The following is a 21,414-nucleotide window of genomic DNA, read 5'->3' on the forward strand; positions in this document are numbered from 1 at the left end:
TTCAAGAAGTTCTTTGACACATTTAGGGAGCTTCACATTAACCTTCCTTTTTTAGATGTTTTGTAGGGAATGACCAAGTACGCTAAGTACATAAAGGATGTGACCTCTAATAAAATTAGGCTACAGGATGTAAAGGCAGTAGCACTCACTAAGGAGTGTAGCTCTGTGGTGACAGAAGATTCCCAAAAAGCTTAAAGACCTTGGGAAGTTCACTCTTCCTATTCAAATTAGGAATAGTGAGGTGGTCCACACACTTAGTGACTTAGAGGCAAGCATCAATTTGATTCCCCTTTCTTTGTTCAACACTTTGGGCTTGGGGAAGCAGAGACTAATCTCTGTGTTACTATAATTAGCAAACAGGACCATAGCCCATCCTGAAGGAGTCGTAGAGGATGTTCTCATCAAGGTTGGTAAGTTTATTATTCCTACTGACTTCATTGTTTTAGATTTCTAGGTAGATGAAAAAGTACCAATCATTTTGGGATGTCCATTCTTAGTGATAGGAGGAGCATTAATAGATGTGAGAGAGGGCGCGCTCACTATGAGGCTGGATAATGAAGAGGCAATTTTTAAGGTACATAAACCGCTTAACACACCATCCCACTACAGAGATTATAATTACAGTGATTGAAAGGGGTATGTGTAGGGTGGTGGATTCTAGTCCACAAAAGTCCTCTTTAAACTTCCTTATTAAGTAGCCCAAGCCTCTAATACCTCATCCCAACATGATGCAGATTGATGAGCTTGAAAAGGCTATAGTTGAGAAAGTTGTTGACCTTGAGAGTTCACACTCTAGAGGTCAGAAATGAATTAGAAGATGGCCTCTAAGTAGGAGGAAAAGGATGAAGGAATATGGTTGAGTCAAAGATTGGGTCGTGTCACGACACTAAATCAGGAACTACTTGGGAGGCAACCTAAGTTAAGGTATGTTTTATTTCTAGTTCTTTAGTTTTTACTTTACTAGTTTTTGTTTTTGTTGAGTCACAGGTTGATGGGAAGTCTGAGTATCAGAAAACCTGAGCTAAAGAGCATGGCGAAGACTGAGTGTGGGGTCCTGAATTCCCTTGATGTGTAAAGATGCTACTAGCTAGTCCTAGAGGCCTTAGGGAGTATTTTTATCCCTATTTTTGAGTATACTTTGGGGAAAAAGTAGATTTTTAAGTGGGGGGTGGGGAAATTTCCATTTTTAGGGTAAATTTAATTTTTTTGGTTAAGAATAAAGGTGGGATGTTCTTGTTGGTGCTATATTTGACTGCATGATTCAAGTGTTTTGGTTGTAAAAATCATGTTGATTGTGTGAATGCCTACTTTTTAGACTCCTGAGCTCATGATTATGACTCTTGTACTTGTTGGCTTAATTTGAATTCATGTGGTTGTTGGGTTAAGAGTCTATGATGATCCCACTTGAGTTGAGCATGTTCCATGTACGTGTAAGGTTGTTGTGTATTCCTTGTTCATGTGATCTCTAGAACTTTCTTGGTGTTTATATATAGAAAAATAAAGAGTATAGGTTTAGGAGATAAAAAGGCATTTCTTTGATAGCCAAGTTCATACCATCTTTTACCTACCCTTGTTCATAATTCCAGTAAGCCCTATTGAGCTTTTAGCTTTTTTTTTGACAGCCTCATTTATAGCTTGTATCCTGTTCCTTAGCCTCATTTATAGATTGTATCCTGTTCCTTGGTTAACCTTAATTTGATCCAAAGATCATAAGCTCTTTAGTGTAAAATTATTTAAGTTAAGGACTTGGAAAGTCAAGTAGGAGAAAGGTGAAATTGAAGCAACAAAGTAATAGTTATTGGTGTGTAAAAATGGATGTGTTGTGGTTGGGTGTTGAGGAATAAATTGAATAAAAGTTGTTCAAATTGAATAAGTTGTGAATTAAAAATACTCTCACCATAGTTTTTGTGATTGAGCTTAATGAGATGGGGAAAAACAAAAGATATGGGTAGATAGAAGTGGTAAAAGTTTGTTGTTGAAGGTGAATTGATTGAAAAATGGGATGTATTGAAGTGCTTAGGGAAGATTGTCACTATTCTTGTCCAAAATAGTTCCTACCCATCCCTTAGATTACATTACAACCATTAGAGACCTATATAATTCTAAGCTTAATCATTCTGATATTAGTGAAGTACTATACTAAGGGCAAGTTTATGGTTCATTATGTGTAACATGTGAATTCTTTGTGAGAGTGAGCAAAATTTGATTCTTTTACCCATTCTATTATATTTACATTTATGTGAGTGTTTATGGGTAACTCTCTTGTTGTGAGGGATCATATTTGAGGACAGTTGGGTGAATTGTATGATGTCTTTGATTGAACAATATGTATGAGTTTTCCAACTAGGTGAGTCAATTCTTAAGGTTAGGATGTTTTGGAGTGGTGTTCTTGAACTTTCAATTGTGTTTGTAACATGCTTAGTATAAAAACTTGCATTTTGTGTAGTCATTATAATACTAGCTTGAGTGTATTTCTTGTACTAGAAGTGTAGATTCACCTCAGCTTATGATGTTTATAGTGAAGAGTTTTTTTAGGACGGACAAGGATTTAAGTGTGGGGTGGTGATCTGAGGTGGTTTTATGCACTCTAGTGTGGTTATCTTATCTTATTTAACTTTGTGTAACACCTCGAGATCCCATCCCAAGACGTCACATGATGCTTATGGACCCGAAGGACCACAAGCTAACCCTTTACTGATATCTGTACCTGTACACAGCATAATATCTAAAAAAGATGCGGAAACTTGCCATAAGGTTCAACATATCTATACATACTCAAAGCTAAAAACTGAATACTAACACATCCGTCTGAAAAGCATCTAACTGTCTAAACTATGGAGTTGATGGGACATGTCCCCAACTAACTCCGTCAATAGAAAATAAACAAAGTCTGAAACAATAGTAGTAAACTGAAACTCATCCTCGAAAGAATAGAACTCACTGCTACTGCTGCTGACTGGGACCAAACTGTTAAGGATAAACTGGATCCTGTGTCAGTACAAAAATGTACCAGTATGTAGACGGGGTAGGCTAATGCAAGGGTTCATGCATGCGCAATATCTAAACTGAATAATCATGAAAATGCCGCATGAGAACACATACATGAATGCACAGAACATAAACACAATTATCGCAACTCTAGATACTGAAACTTAGATATTACTTTACTGTAGATTGAACTCACTACTGACACTGAGATACTGAATCACTGACTCATCTGATACTGATAATTGAGGATCTGGATGTGCTTACATCAATGACTGAATTCTTGGACTTACTGCTTTTGACTGACGGGATTAGAGATCAACCTTTCTAATAGATAATTTGGGAAGCTTTATCAATGATAAGAAACATGATTATATCTGAATCTGACAACAAGAATACTTAATAGAAATCTGATACTGTGATCAAGACTGTTTGATGGCATATCTCTGAATATGATATCAAATAATTGTATGTGAGACCAAGTCTATCTGATGGGATGGCCCATAAATCAATGAAACTATCTGAGTTCCTCACAATGATGGATGACTGTATCTGACAGTCCTGATTTCTGAAGACTGATTCTAAAATTGAGACTGAATCTGAAACTGAAACTGTGGGAAGTAGTCACTTAACCGACATGCCCTGACCTACCATAGGTGGGGTCCAACCTGTGCCCCAGTTGGAAGGGTGTCATTACCGCGCCACTGGTAAAGACAACTCTATGTGACCCTCATCTAGCAGGTCCTCAAACGAGAACGGTGGAGCCTTGATCTAGCAGGTCAAGCCATCTCATCTACCCTCATCTAGCAGGTATGATGTCTCTCATCCACCCTCAACTAACAGGTGTGATGTCTCAACCTACACTGGCTACTTAGTTTTAGAGCACAAGGATTGCTTTTAAGAATCACACCCTCTACTAGTAGGTGAATTCCCATCCTTGAGCTCGCTCGGTGCTAGTTTCTACTCCCAACTGAAAGACTCACAATTGAATTCTCAACTGAACACTGGCTGAACTGAATCTGACACTGATCATATTACTCAAAAGGTCTGATTGAGTTATACTGAGATCTCTTAGTTCTATATCTGACGGAAAACATATCGAATTATGGTATCTGACTGACGATACAGAGCTTGAATAGATTACTCGAATCTCTTTTGAGATTAGGATTGAATCACTTGAATACTATTAGAACTGAGCTGATTACAGGTCTAAGGCAAGATTACTAGTGATACAGAGATTACAGAGATAACTGAGATTACTGAGATTTATTAAGATTCGCACTTGTCTAAGGATACAGAGTTCTATAGTTCATTGATTTATGAGAATCATGGCTCGATTGGAATTATTGAGAAACTAACACGAGCTCTAGATAACGGCTCTATTTTTGGTATAAATACCCCCAAGACTCGATAACATAAAAGTAAGACATAATCATTCTTTATTACAAATCATTCATGCATCATCACGGTCATCCATTCATTACTACAATCATTCATTCATCATTACAAGAATTCATTCATCATTACAATCATTCATGTATTATCTCAATCGTTAAAGCATCACTTCAAGTAGTTGGGCATCATAACATACTTTCCCTGTCAAGATCCTTAGGACATCGCATTAAGCATTTAGGAAACATAGACCTCTGTTCATCATCACAACCACCAAAGGGTCACTCCAAACCTTTAAGGATCATCAACAACGGTTCACCATCATATACTAGCCTAGGGAAGACATGCTATTAGATTATCTCCCATTTAATGAGACCTTACATCAAGTACTACATACCTATATCGGTCTTGTCATGTATTTGGATATCACTTGATTTGAGGGAAACTTCATACTAACACATCACTATTTACTTGCTAACCACTTGACATGTATTAAAAGCTTAGCATATATCAAAGAGCACAAAATTGAGGAATTTACAACCATCATATCTCGACTTGTTCACTAGGGTCTTTCAACAACCACTAGACACGACCAATTTTACACCTACTCGGGGATTTCATGCTATCTTGGCACATTTCACTCACTAAGGCATTTTATCAAATACTAGGCATGCATGGACTAGCTCACAATTTGGGGTTTTCTATTCAACATACTATAGTGGCCCTTATGCTTCACCTAAGCTCTTTATCAACCCTATGGGGAACGTTCTTCACTTATTCAACCATTTCTACACCCAAAAGTCATGAACACATCACATGGAAATAAAACAACTTCAAGAGGTTCTATCACAACATCACATAAATTCCACATACTAGGGTCAAATCTCATAAATTTTGTAGGCAAACATAAATCAAAACTCAACAACACATTAAACATCCATTTCAACTCATACAAATCATTAACAACTCCTAAACATAAAAATCTTTTAGTTTTAAAAAGGGTTCTTGAGCTTCTTGGATGAAAGGGACCCAAGAATCAACATCTACATACCTTAACCTTTGAAGTTGGATGAAATTTAGTTCTTGAAACTTTATCCACACTTGAAATAAATAAATTCTTGAAGCCCACACTATGAGGAACTTGATTCTTGAAGAAACCTTGAAGAATTTATGGATGATTTTTGGAGGATTAAAGTTCTTGATGAAACCCTAGTTTTACTCTCTTGAGAGAATTGGAAGAGAAAAATGATGAAATTGGGGTTTTGAAAGTGGGTTTTCATATTTATAGAGGATCTAAAAGGGTGGAAAATGACCAAAATACCCTTACAAAAATACCCTTGAATTGCTGGAAAAATGTTCTTGACACCATCCGTGACAGGCCGTCAGGTCCGTGATAGGCTGTCATGAATGATCGTCACAAAAGGGGTCAAAATTCTTGATTTTCTGCCCAGGGCTGATGATGTCATTAGAAATGTCGTCAGAATATGACGACGTCATCAAAAAGGTCGTCAGAAACGTGATAGCTCGTTAGAAACCTCATCACTGTTTTTCAGCTTAACAGGCTGGAGTAAAATGGGCATAACTCTTTGCTCTGATATCAAATTTAGTTAAAATTGGTATCGTTGGAAATATAATTCAAATATATTTCATTTGATCTACATAAATACACCGGTTATTCATATACAATGAGTTATGGTCGATTGAAGTTGACCCAAATTTTGACGGGCACTAAAACTTGAACGATAGAAAAGTTTTCAACTCATCCATAGGTTAGGGGACCTCTATGATCTTAATTCATGTTCAAATAGATTCCCACACAATTTCAAAGTATTTCATACTTGGGAGGATATTTATGAAATATTTTAACTCAGATTTTTGCTTTACCAAATACGCTCTAAGGCTCAGACTGGAAGAGGATTTTGCAGGGCATTACACCTTGTTTTGAGGATAATTCATGTGATTTATGTGTTAATGATGATATATTTGAGAATATAAGTGCTTAAGTATGTGATTACAATGTTTAAATGTGTTTTCAATCAAGTTTGGATTCAAATTGATCATTTAGAGTTCAATCAAAAAAACTAGTGTTACTAGGTTAAGCTAGGTGTTGTTCTAGTCTATCGCGATGGATTCTTATGAGTTGAATGAGTTATTAATGGTTTTATTGTGTGATTATATGTGTAAAAACTTGTTTATAGTGTTCAAAGTGCAAGTAACATAGGCCAAGACTTAAAACAATAAGTAAAAATTTAAGTGGACGAGCCTAGTTTTATATCGAGTTTCTAGTTCATCGTTCTTGGTATTGTGTTGTTTTGAGATCTAATACGTGGTGTATGATGATTTAGGATTATTGGTACATATATTTTGAGGATATACTTATGATATAAAAGATATAAATGAAGTGTAAACAACACCACAAGGTGAGGAATGGAAGACAAAAGCAAAAGACTAAGTATGGCGTCAAAGGCAATTTCCAGTAAGCCAACGTGAAATAGCAGTTGCGCGGACCTCTAAATTTTGTAATAAGCAACTTGGAGTGCTTCTATATCTAGTTTAATGAACCATGCAATGTTCTTCTCCCACCATAAGGTCTTACCAATGCGACACACCCCTTATTTCCCCACCGGCAAAAATCTTCTACTATAAATAGGACTCTTGTACTTGTTTGCATGCACCTTGGAAAACTTTTGGAAGACTTTGGCTTTGGATATGGGCTGATAAACACTTATTTTAGGGTTTATTTATCTTTACTTTATATTTATAATATATTTAAATATGTATTCAACTATGTTGATTACGGTTATATCGATTAGTGGCTAAACGCCCCCTTTTTGGTGTTAAGGCCAAGAATATGTTTACTTTTGCTTTGAATTGAGTTTGTTTAGATTTTCTTATCATATTTGATTGTTTATTTATCCTTGTTTTAACTATTTTAAGGATTCTCGACCCTTAGAATTATATATTATCGGCCTTAATATCTCGAGAGGGAGAATAGGATGATAGAACATGGGGATAAATAAAGTAGGGTTCTTATTATTATAGAAAATAAGAAATTTGAATTAGCATCTCAGATAGAGATATACCTAGAAGCCTTACTTGGTTCATAGTTGGATGAAATATAAATGTGTTTAGCTTAGTTCTCACATCCCCGCTCAACAATGTAGTTGTGGGGCTAAGTTAGATAGGTGATTAGAGAATCGCGAGACCATAATCATAAAATCAACCCTGTGAATCAACAACCAAGATAAGTAATCTAAATAATGAAGTTCAATAACTTAGTATGATTTCTCATAGTTCTTTAACCCATGGTTTTCATCCATTGCTTGTCCAAAGTCTTACTTTTTCGCATTACTTTTGTTTACTTTTAGTTTACAAACTTTCAAGACTCTTTTGGTTACATTGAACCACTTTAATCTCAATAGTTGAACTTGAGTTAGATAGTTCCAGATACAAGTCTGTGAGGGATTGATATTCAGCTTTGTAAAAGGCCAATGTATTACTTGGTGAGACCACGTACACTTGAGTGTGTGCTTGCGCGCAATAATCCTCTTCCTTATATTGATGATTTGTTCAACTAGATTTAGGGTGCTAGATGTTTCTCAAAGATTGATCTTTGGTTAGGTTAACACCAGCTAAAGATTAGGGAGGTGGATATCCCTAAGACTGCCTTTCAAATCTGGTATAGTCATTATGAGTTCTTAGCCATGTCTTTTTGTTTGACTAATGCCCCAGCGGCATTCCTGGACTTGATGAATAGGGTCTTCCATCAGTTTCTAGATATTTTCATCATTGTGCTTATAGATGATATTCTGGTGTATTCTAAAAGCGAGACAGATTATATCGATCACATTCATATCGTGTTGCAAACCTTGAAAAATTGACATTTATGTGCTAATTTTTTAAAGTGCGAGTTCTGGTTGAAAGTTGTTACTTTTCTGGGTCATGTTATTTCTAGTGAAGGGATAATGGTGGATCCGCAGAAAGTTACAGTGGTTAAGAAGTGGCCTAGGTCCATGACTCCAATCAATATTCGGAGCTTCTTGGGTTTAGCTAGTTACTATAGGAGATTTGTAGAGAGTTTCTCAGCTATAGCTGCCCCACTGACTAAGTTGACTATGAAGAAGGTAAAATTCTTATAATCTGATGCTTGCGAGGGTAGTTTCAAGAAGTTGAAGGATAAGTTGACTTCGGCACTGGTTTTGACTCTACTTGAGGGAACTGAGGGTTTTGTTGTCTATTGTGATGCGTGTTGAGTTGGATTGGGTTGTGTGTTGATGCAGCATGGCCAGAAGGTTATGTATGCATCTAGACAGTTAAAGGTTCATGAGAAGAACTATCTGTTAGCATCTTATATTTACATTTTATGTTTTAATAAAGACAAACTAATGAGTGGACCATTGAAGGATATTAGAGATCGCTAATGATGGAAGGAGATCTCGTAAAAATGATATTGAAGATCTCTAATAATGGGAGGATATCTCGTAAAAAGGAAAGGAATATCCCCTTAAAGAAGACAACGCTAAATATGGAGTCACATTAATTGAAGCTCTCAATGGACAAGGAAATCAAAGGATGGTTGAACGTACCCCTCGGCAAGATCAAAGAAAGGATGATCACACCTTCTACATGGACATATCTGATATGGACATGTTTGGCTGTGAGAAAGAAAAATCGCACCAAGTATGGACATATATGATATGGACATACCATGAGGTGTAAACTCCCTCAATGAAGGAATCAACCCAAATCCTTGATTGAGAAGAAATCCCTTAGGTTTCCTAATGAGAAAAAGAAGAAAATATGGCAAAAGACTATAAAGAGCAAGATGAATGACAGAAGGAACCTTTCAACTTCAAGAAAGAATCTCAAAGTGTCTTAATCTTAGTCTCACGGGCTTTGTACTTCTTAGTTTACAATAGATATACAAAGAATAGGATCGAGTCAACTTTGTAATACAAATTGAAGTTGTGTCACAAGATCTGAAGAGCAATATAAGTCTTCAAAACTTGTTTATCATCATTGTACTTGAAGCCCGACTTTGGAAGATCTAAATAAACCTTGAAACCTAAGGGGATTGGAAGTAGGCACTACATTGGTGTTCCAAACCAGGATAAATCTTTGTGTCTTTACTTTAAAGTTTATTATTTACTTGTCTATTTAATTAAATCTAATTTATTTTGTAAATTGCACTAATCTCCAGGCAAGTCGACTAAGAAGACACAACAGTAGACTCAAAGAAACTTTCAATTCACCCCCCCTCTTGAATTTAAATTTGTATTAGAGTAGGTCTCACCAACAGTATTTCTTAACAACACATGAGCAAAGATCAAATAGTAAGATATCAAATTCCTAGTGCTCTTTTTCAATATGGTCATTCCTCTACAATACCACCATACTTCAACGGACAACACTATTCCTATCAGAAGAACAGATTTATAATCTTCATCCAATCAAATGACTTCCAAGAATGGATTGCCATCAAGAAGGGACCAAAGTTAACTCAAGGAGTCAAGGAGAAGTAGAAGGACAAAGACAAAGAAATGAGCAATACTGATGTAGAAGACCTTGAAAACTTTGAACTCAGTAAAGAACAATAAGTGGTAATCCAAACTAATGCCTGAGCTATAAGTTTACTTCTCTGTGAAGTTAGTGGAGAAGAATAATGCAAGATATCAACCTGCGAGACTACAAAAGAGATGTGGAATAAACTAGAGATAACCTATGATGGAACCACCAAAGTCAAAAAGTCAAAGATTGTTGCCCTAGTCAATAAATAGGAGCTGTTCAAAATGGAAAAAAATGAGAACATTGAAACAATGCTTGCCAGATTCAGCAAAATATTTGCAAGCTAAAATTATCGAGGATGATCTATCCACATACCCTACAAGTCCAAAAGCTGGTTAGAAGTCTCTTAAATGTTTGGGATACTAAGCCCTTTATCCTGCAAGACAGAGATCTTCACAACATGACATATGACGAGCTATGAGGTAATCTCATTGCAAATGAACAAAATTATATCAACAGGTACCACAAGGAGGAAAAGAAAAAACTAGTAGCCTTCAATACCACATCAAATAAAGAGGAGGACTTTCAGTAAGAAGGCAACAGAGAAGGAATTGCTCTCAAAAATTAAGTAAGACAAATCATGAGAAAGAGACAGCAACGATCCCAAGGATCAAAAAATAATGATTCCACTAGAAACGATGATTGTTGCTATCACTATGGAAGGCCTGACCACTTCAAACAAAATTATCCAGAATTAAGAAGAAAACCGTCTACAAAAATTGAAAGTTTGGAGCTTGGAGTGATGACGATGAAACTAAAGAAGAAATAAAAGAGGCCAACATGTGCTTCATGGCAAAAGGTGAATCTAGCACGGTAAGACCACAAGATACTTGTAATATTATTGAATCTAATTTAGATATGATAACTGAAGAGCTTCAAAAAGTTATAGATGAATATAATAAACTCACCTAAGAGAAGAAAAATTGGGAAGCTCGATTTAAACGTAAACTCAAAGAGGAATGAAGAAACTGTGAAGTAGAAATCGAAGCATGTCAAATTAAAATTGACTTACTTCAAGAAGAGCTTGATGATGTAAAAATGCAATTCAATAGCATTAATAAATCACCAAGTCACAGTTTTGTGAGATCAAATTCTTTTAAAACCAACTCAAGTTCCTTATCAAAATCATTTAAATTAGTCAAGACCTCTATCTCCTCTCGAGGACTTGTCTGTTATATTTGTAGAAAGGAAGGGCACAAATCTTATAGATGCAGGCAAAAGCCTAAAAGTGTGTAGTTTTGGAAGCCTAAAGGGTGCACATCTAACATGTAAGGACCCAAGACCGCTTGCGTACTGAAACAAAATTAATTTTTTTATTTTGTAGGAACATACTTGCAAAAGCTATAAAAAGGGAATATGGGTTATAAACAGCGGATGTTCTAGACATATGATAAAAAAAAAAAGAAAAATTTTGTACTCTACAAAAAATAGAAGGAGGATCAGTTAGATTCAGTGATAATGCTAGAGGCAACGTCATTGGATTTATCTCAGTAAAGCTCATCTCCTCATGTGAACTTATTGAAGTATATCTAATGGATGACCTCAAACATAACCTGCTCAATATCAGCCAGTTGTGTGACACTAGATTTAGAGTCTCCTTTAAAGCTGAAAGTTGTTCCATCAAACATGATAAAAAAGACATCTCTCTTATCAGTGAATGCGTTGATAATATATATGTATTAAATAACCCTAATGATAAAAAAAAATATGTTTTCATTATAGTTGATGGTTATTCCTATTTTACTTGGGTAATGTTTCTTGCTTATAAATATGAGGCTATCAAAAAATTTGAGATCATTTATAGAAAAGTATAGAGAGAAGCTGGGAACCTCATTGCTTATGGTCACAGTGATCACAGAGGAGAATTTGAAAACAAGGCTTTTGAGGAATACTGTGCTCAGAACGAATACTCTTAAAACTTCTCATCACCTCGATCTCCTCAACAAAATGGTATGGTGGAGCAAAAGAATTGATCTCTCCAAGAAACTTCTAGGACCATGCTGTTAGAACACAATCTCCCAGATTATTTTTAGGCAGAGAAAGTAAGCACAGCATGTCACATCATCAACAAATACCTCATCAGACCAAATCTAAAGAAAATACCTTACGAGCTGTGTAGAGAAAAGAAGCCAAAGATTAGCTAATTTTATCCTTTTGGATACATGTATTTAATCCATAAAAATAGTAAGAATAACTTGGGAAAATTCGATCCACAGAGTGACAAAGGAAATTTTCTCGAGTACTCTCCCACTGGTCGTGCTTATAGGGCTTACAATAAAAGAACGTTAGCTATTAAGGAATCTATGCAAATTGTATTTGATGAAACTAGCCAACCTCCTATGAGTGTGAACACTGATGAAGAACAGGTAAGTGATCTATAACCTAGAACAAAATCCAGTTCTACTCCCGCACCACCAAAAGACGAGTTGACTATATCCCTTCTAGAGTCAACTTCCATAGAAAAAACATCCAAACCAAATGTTCTAAGAAAATGGAAACATGATGCTAGTTATCCAAATGAATTCATTATTGGAAACCCATATTTTAGGATGCAGACAAGAGCATCATTGAGAAAACTAAGCGTCTGTTGCCCTTGTATCTCAAATCTAACAAAAAAGATCGATGAGGCCCTCAAAGATGAATACTGGGTCGAGTATATGAAGGAAGAGTTGGACCAATTCAAACAAAATCATGTCTGGACTCTATTTGAAAGACCCAAAAACTTCTCAATAATTAAAACCAGATGGATCTAAGAAAACAAATTAAATGAAGAAGGTAAGGTTATCAGAAACAAGGCTAGACTTGTAGCTCAAGGCTACTCCCAATAAGAAGGTATTGATTATAATGAAACCTTTGCCCCTATGGCAAGGTTATAATTCGAATTTTATTAGCTTTTGCTACTATTAATTGCTTTAAGTTATATCAAATGGACATCAAAAGCACCTTCATAAATAGATTTATTCATGAAGAAGTTTTTGTAAAACAATCACCTGGTTTTAAAAATTCATCTTATCCAAATCATGTTTTTAAATTGTCAAAAGTACTCTACAGTCTCAAACAAGCTCCAAAGGATTGGTATGAGAGATTGAGTACTTTCTTACTAAATAATAATTTTTAAAGAGGCAAATTTGGTACAACTCTGCTCATAAAGAAGCTTGATTCAAATCTTCTTATTGTGCAAATTTACATTGATGATATTATTTTTAGTAGTCCTAACATCTCTCTGTGTGAGAATTTTTCAAATCTGATGAAAGAAGAATTTAAAATGAGCTCTTCTTGGGATTACTAATCAAACAAACTCCCAAAGGTACCTTCATCAGTCAATCTAAGTACACAAAGGAACTTATCAAAATGTTTAGTATGGAAAAAAGAAAGGCCTATGGAACTCCGATGAGTCCATCCACAAGTCTTGATTCAAAATCATTTGGAAAGGATGTTGATGAAAATATGTACAGAGGAATGATTGGATCACTACTCTATTTGACCGCTAGTCAATCAAACATCATGTTCAGTGTATGTAAGTGTGCCAAATTCCAATCAAGTCCCAAAGATCTCATCTGACTTCCACCAAAAGAATTATCTGATATATAGTAGGAACTTAATATATTGGACTATGGTATCCTTGATCTTCCTATTTTAATTTAATTGGATATTCAAAAGCTAACTTTGCAGGTGATAAAAGTGATAGAAAAAGCACTAGTGGAACATGTCAAATTCTTGGTGATGCCCTAATTTTATGGCACATCAAGAAGCAAACTTTAGTTGCTCTTTCAACAACTGAAGCTGAATACATAGCCGTTGGAAGTTGTGGTACTCAAATTTTATGGATTATGCATCAACTACTTGATTTTAATTTGTCTTTTAAATCTATTTCCATAATGTCTGATAACAACAGCGCTATTAGTTTGTCTAAATATAATGTGCATCATTCTAGGGCTAAACACATTGATATTAAGCATCATTTTATTCAAGATTGTGTAGAAAATGGAGACTTTTGTTTAATGTTTGTTAACTTCAAAAATCAACTAGTAGATATTTTTATGAAACACTGTTAGAAGAAAGTTTCTGTTTCCTTAGAAAAAGACTTGGTATTCTCAGTATTAATGACCTATGAGTTTTATATTTGGTGAAAAATCTTTTTACTTGTTCCAATTTTCTCTTTAGATTTTTTAACCAAAAATTGGTTTCGAAAAGGTAGTCATCATTATTTTCACTAGTTTTCATGCCACCCCTGTTGCTTTTGAACCCCTTTACCTTCCCAACACAACCCCTGCTACTGTTCTTTTACTTCCATCAGTCACTTTTTCACTTCACACCTTTTCGTCTTCCCCTCTATTATCTTTTCCAATAGTTGCATCCTCCCTCTCTCCCTTTATTCACTTGCCCATCCTTGCTTCTCTCTCTCTATCCCTTTTAAATCCAATTCTACTCTTCTCTCATGACCAGAACTTATTACATGGCCATCATTTCCAAATCCTTTCCTAAAGCTCTCTCTGATAACCCTATTCTCCTCTCTGAGTCTAAAAAATCCTCGCTAGATTCTCAACAGTCTACTTTTATCAAAAGACATCGTCCCTCTCCTAGACCAGCCCCCTCTACCAAGAAATCTTGAATTACCTCTCTAAAATCCTTCCTTCCCGAGGACCTGCATAAGTTCTGGACGTGCTCTCAGAAAGAAAATTTTCTGCCTTCAAAAACCACTCCATTATCCTGGTCGCATAATCAATCTCTGTCAATTAAAGATGCCTTCTGTAATGTCAGACACTTTTTTAAGTTTCAAGATTTATCCTAGGTATTCCGTCTTATGGACATTTGGTTAGTCAGGATCCCGTCTTCATGTTCTATGCAAATTTGTGTCTCCCTCCTAATAGTGGTGAACTTGAGACTTTTGTGCTTGTCACAAGAATCATCCTAAATGATTTTCTATTTGAGAAGGTTTTTGACATAAAGTTCTCTAGTGTGATTTCTTTCATGAATGGTACCTGGACCGAAGATTTTCAAGTAAGTTTTGAAAAAACAAAAAGGACCTTGTCTGACATGGACGCAGCATCTTATAATTTTGGTCCCTTGTCCTTGTGTTTCAAGTGTTGCATCATGACCCACATAATTGCTACCTTTTTTATTCCAAGGAAGGGATCCCTCAGAACATTACCCATAGTGATGTATTTATTCTATATTGTCTGGTTAAGAAACACAAAATCAATTGGGCAACCTAGATCTGTGTGTATATGTTGGAGAGTGTAGTGGATGTTCATGCCTCCGCTAGTTTACCATAAGGCCTGCTAATTACTCAAATTCTTTTGTATCACTATATTGATCTCTCTGTTTACCCCCAGTGGAAGTCATTGCCACTTATGATTCCAACTTTTTCCAGTATGGGCTATGTTATGGTTGATAATGAGTGGTTCAAGAAGGATTCTGCTCGGGCAAAATCTAAACTCCTAAAGGTAAGATAGTCTGTTTCTAACCCCATGATTACTGTGTTGAAGGAACTGGTGGAAATCAAAGATCGCCTCAAAGCTGTTGAGGAAGGTATCATGTTGTTGTAGGAGTCGACTTCCAAACTTTTGGACCTTGGGAATAGCACTGAAACAGACATAGGCATGGTTCGGTTGGCTATCGACGGGTTCAAACAAGAGGGCATCAAGCTTTTTACTTGATTTTTCACTTGAATGGACTCCCTCAAGTCCCAATACATAATATTAACAATACAGGCACGAACCAAACTAGGTCCTTGTCATAATAGGCATCCCAAGTCCAACCAAGTCTGGAGACCACTCCCATTACCCAACCTAACTAACCTACGTATATCCTGAGTCGAATGAATTCCAAACGTATAACAAGATAGTGTTTATTCTGGTTCCAGTCTCTGGGATAGGTCTATAACTGTGACCAACCCAAAAAAGTCCAACCATCCATTACCAACCAACAACCATAACCAAACCAATATAAAAACCAAGTTTTTGTCGATAAGATAACATAAAAGGATGGAACAATTATAAAATCAGTCCAACTGTATCAGACCCAATACCAATGCCAATACTAAGGCTAACAACAATACCAACACCTCCCATTCCAACCCATAGTAATCACACAAAGCCTCTAACTAAAATAAAAATAATATCCAATTGGGACATGCCCCCAGCCATAGACAAAACCAATATCGATAAATAAACCAAAGTATGTAAAGACATCCATGACATGAAATAGAGCCTTCCAGAATATGGAAGCTCACCACTTCAATACAACATCTGATCCCCAGCAAAAGGAGTAGAATGGTCGGTTCTAGCATTGCATAAGGATACAGCTTCTCGAAGACGTGTTGGTGGATGAATGCTCGCATAAAATTAGGATAAGGATAAAATAATGCCATCTAGTAAAACCAAGTAAACCAACCACATTCATATAAACCATACACACACATATATATAACCATGCTAGTAAAAGGAACCGGGTTTAGCATAACATTAAAACTATTAACTTGGGTATGTGTAGCTTAACTGTCCTAAAACTACCCAAGGCTATATAGGTCTAGTGTAACCCCCTGAACGAGCCCCCATAAGTGTAGCCACATGAAGCAGAGATACCATAAGAGTAGAGTATTCCTAAGTACCCTTCGCTATCCATGATACGTATGTACAGTATACTTAGAGGATTCTCATGTACCTCATAGTATCATATATGGTCGCTATGACAAACTCTCATATCGGCAAACATGAGTTTCCAGTGTCCATCCATTGGACTCGCACCTTCATGGTTAGATATCACACCCCACCATTATGGTTAATTAAAACCATTACCATCCAACCAGACCATTATTCTATTATTATTAACCAAGGCTATAAGTAGTGGTATCGTCATACCAACTATGGCTTGCAAGCAATGTCCTTAGCCAACCTTTTTATGTAAAGGGATTCACATGTACCCATAGATTACATTATCAAGTTAACTTGGGGGAATCCCTTGTAGCCCATAAGTGTTCCATTATTAAGTTTGCTTGGGGGAATCCCATGTACCCCACAAGTTGTTCATTACCATGTATACTTAAGGGATTCCATTGTACCCCACAAGAAAGTTTAATTAACCATAACCATGACCACCAAACCTTACCATTTAACCATTCCAAACCATTTATACCATTTAGGGTTCCATTACCAAACCACACCATGCTATAGTTCCATTTAAAGTCTAACAATATAATAAAAGCATTCTCATAGGCATTTTTTCAAACGTGTTGGGGGCGTAGTATTTCCAAAACTAATTCCAATCACCAATTAACCATTCCCATGCAACCAATTGTCCAAAACACCATTAAATCGTGTAAAAACATAATTAAAACATGGGAAAACAATAACCAAGAATCTAATACAAAAACCCCAACATACCTTTGAAAACCCCAAAATTATACAATAATAACTCCATGAAAACATTATATAAAATATTCCTTTAGTTGGAACTAACAATGAGGGACGAGTACATGCCTTAGATCATAAAGATGATGGAGAGAAATCACCTTACAAGCCCTAAATTGATCTTCTAGTTAAAACCCTAGCCTTTCTTTACCCAAGATACTTAAGGAGAATTAGAGAGTGTTTCTAAGTGTTTTAGATTAGAATAATAGGGTAAATGATATCCCAATAGTAATATATGTTATGGGGCCTTAAGAGGTTAAGTAGGGAAATATATAGATTACCCCCAACATAAACTGCTTAAAATTTCCGTTAGATGGTACGACTCCTTCATACCATTTGTACCCTCCAATATGAGTTGTACCCACCACTCGTACCCTAGGTTTCCCCCTCAAACCAACATTGTAAAACATACGACTTACCCACATACCAAAACCATACAATTAGTACCCCTAAATTATATCTCTAGAAGAATAGGATCAATAGAAGTTTGAACACTGTCTACCATACGAGTAAATGGTATGACTCATACCCTACTTACGGCTTATGGTGAGCTACTCATACTCAGCTTCAAGTTAAGTTACTAAGTCCTAAATTAAGTGAAGGAAAATACCAAAACCATACAACCCATCACCAACCATACAACTCGTTCTCACTAAGTCATACCCGTTTCATAAACCAACCCAACCCACTAACCAACACTGGTTAGCATACAACCAGCCAATACCAACCGTAACCTACCATACGACTGGTACCCATAAGTCATATATTGTCCAAAACTAGAAATCCAAGAATTTTTCCAAGGTTCCAAACCCAGGATGTTTCAAATACCCTAACACTAGAGACCATGCTCCCCGCTTTCTTTCTATGGTTACTATTAGAAAAAAAAGCCAAGAAACTCAAAACCACAATACAAGAACCCTTTATGTACTAGTTTAGGAGTTTTTTCCCTTTGCTTTTGGCAAAATACTTTCTGGCTAAGCAGTGAATGATGGCGTTTTATTCAAAAGGGGGTCTTGTCCCTTGTTTTTGTTAGATTGTAAGATGATTTTTAAAATAATATCTGCCATACCTTTTTTTGCCTAGTACTTGGTAATTAATTAGATTAATTCTCTTCTATATGTCTACTATTTTTTTGCTATATGGTTCTTTTTTATTATGCCAAAAGGGAGAGAAAGACAGATACATTAGAAGTGCTTACAAGTTAGAGGGATCAAGTCGACTATCAGTGGATAAAAGTTGACTGATACTTAAGAAATAGAAGAACATCAGAAGGGTTCACAAGTTAGGTGGAGCAAGCCACTACTAAGACAGATAGGGAAGGCAACTAATGTTTAATGATTGTTTGTAAATATCAAAAAGGGAGATATTATTAGTCTTCTATATTTATATTTTATGTTTTAATAATGACCAATGAATGAGTGGTCTATTGCAGGATATTAGAGATTTCTAATGATAAAAGAAGATCTTACACAAAGTATATTGAAGATCTCTAATAACTGGAGGATATCTCAAACAAAGGCAAGGAATATCCTCTTAAAGAAGACAGTGCTAAATCTAAAGTCACATCAACTAAAGTTCTCAATGGACAAGGTAATCAAAGAATGATTGAACGTACCCATCGACAAGATCAAAGAAAGGAAGATCATACCCTCTACATGGACATACTTGATATGGACATGTATAGATGTGAGAAAGGAAAATCGTACCAAGTATGGACATATCTAATATGGAGATACCATAAGGTGCAAACTTGCTCAATCAAAGAATCAACCCAAACCCTTGATTGAGAAGAAATCCCTTGGGTTTTCTTATGAGAAAAATAACAAAATATGATAAAAGACTATAAAGACCATGATAAATAACAGAAGGCACCATGAAACTTCAATAAAGAATCTCAATGTGTCTCATTCTTAGTCTCGCAAAACTTTGTACTTCTTAGTTTACAATAGTTATACAAAGAATAGGATTGAGTAAACTTTGTAATACAAACTGAAGTTGTGTCATAAGATCTGAAGAAAAAAATAAGTCTTCAAAACTTGTTTATCATCATTGTACTTGAAGACCGACTTTGAAAGATCTAAGAAAATCTTGAAACCTAAGGGGACTGGAATTAGGCACCACATTGGTGTTTCAGACCAGGATAAATATTTGTTTCTTTATTTTAAAGTTTATTATGTACTTGTCTATTTATTTAAATCTAATCTATTTTATGAAGTGTACTAATATACAGGCAAGTCGAATGTGAAGACTTAATTATCGACACACAAAAATTTCAATTCACTCGTATCCTCTTCAATTTCACTACCCAACTCATGACACTGAGTTATTTGTTGTGGTGTTTACATTAAAGATTTGGATTCACTATTTATATTGGGTTCATGTTGATATATTTTTTGGCCATAAGACAATATGTGTTCACTCAAAATAATCTTAATCTCAGGAAAAGAAGGTGGCTTGAGTTATTGAAGAACTATGATATGAGTCTCTACTATTACCCAGGTGAAGCTAATGTTGTTGTTATTTCCCTTAGTAGGTTATCGATGGGGATTCTATTACATGTTGCTGAGAATAAGAGAGAATTGGTGAAAGATATTCACTGTTTGGCTAATATTGGAGTTCATCTCTTGGATACTGAGAATGGTGGTGTGTTTGTGCAAGAAGTAGCAAAGTCATCCCTTGTTGCTGAAATAAAGGAGAAGCAGGTATTGGATCCCATCTTAATAAAGATTAAAGAGGATATGGGACAACAAAAGGTTATAGATTTCTAGATTAGTAGCGATGGTAACTTGAGGTACCAAGGCAGATTATGTGTTCCTAATATAGATGGGTTGTGGGAGAGGATCATGGTTAAGGCTCATGAGTTGCATTATGTCATTCATTCTGGTCTAACAAAGATGTATCATTATCTTAAGGAGATTTATTTATGGAACAATATAAATCAATATTTGGCCAGTTTTATGGCTAAATTCAAGGTGTGTCAACAAGTGAAGGTTGGTCACTTGAAGTCCAATGGGTTGAATCAAGAGATTGAACCTTTGGTGTGGAAATGGGAGATAATTAATATGGATTTTATTACTAAACTCCTCAGTCTTGGAATTAGCTTGATTTAATTTGGGTAATCATGGATAGGATGACTAAATCTGCTCGCGTCTTACTAGTGAGGACTATTTATTAGACATAGGATTATGCTAAGTTGTTCCTCTAAAAGATTATGAAATTGCATGGGGCACTTGTTTATATCATGTCAGATGTGGTACTCAGTTCTCATCACACTTTTGGCATTCATTTTAGAGAGTTTTGGGAACTAAGGTGATCCTTAACCCTACTTTCCACCCGCTGTCGTATGGGCAAGCAAAAAGGACTATTCAGATATTAGAATGTATTCTTTGAGCTTGTGTGATTGACTATGGTGGTAGTTAAGTTGAATATTTGCCTCTTATAGAGTTTGAATATAATAATATCTACCATTATAGTATTAGGATGGCTCTATTTGAGGCGTTGTATGGTAGAAGGTGTAAATCTCCTATCGGGTGGTTTGAAGTTAGTGAGGCTGAGATGTTTAGCCCAAATTTGGCTTACCAAGCGATGGAGAAGGTGAAGGTATTTAAGGATAGACTTAAAGCTTCCCAAATTCGTCAAAAGTCCTATGCGTATGTGAGGCATTGGGAATTAGAGTTTGAGGTTGGCAATTGGGTATTCTTAAAGGTGTCTTGCATGAAGAGAGTAATGCGGTTTGATAAGAAGGGGAAGATCAATGTCCGGTATGTCTCTCCGTACTTGGTTTCAAAGAGTGTTGGTAATATTTCATAGGAGTTAGATTTGTCCTCTAGTTTGAGATCCATTCATCCAGTATTTTATATTTTGATGTTGAAAAAGTGTGAAAATGATCCTTCGACAGTTATTCCTTTGGAGAAGGTGGTTATTTCGGATTCCTTATCATATGAGAAAGTCCCACTTGAAATTTTGGATCAGCAAGTTTGTCGGTTGCGGACAAAGGACGTAGTTTCAATAAAGGTTCAATGGAGGAACCACAAAGTTGAAGAGGCTACATGGGAAGCCG

Source organism: Capsicum annuum, chromosome 1 (genome assembly GCF_002878395.1).
Source record: "Capsicum annuum cultivar UCD-10X-F1 chromosome 1, UCD10Xv1.1, whole genome shotgun sequence".
Classification (NCBI taxonomy): Eukaryota; Viridiplantae; Streptophyta; class Magnoliopsida; order Solanales; family Solanaceae; genus Capsicum; species Capsicum annuum.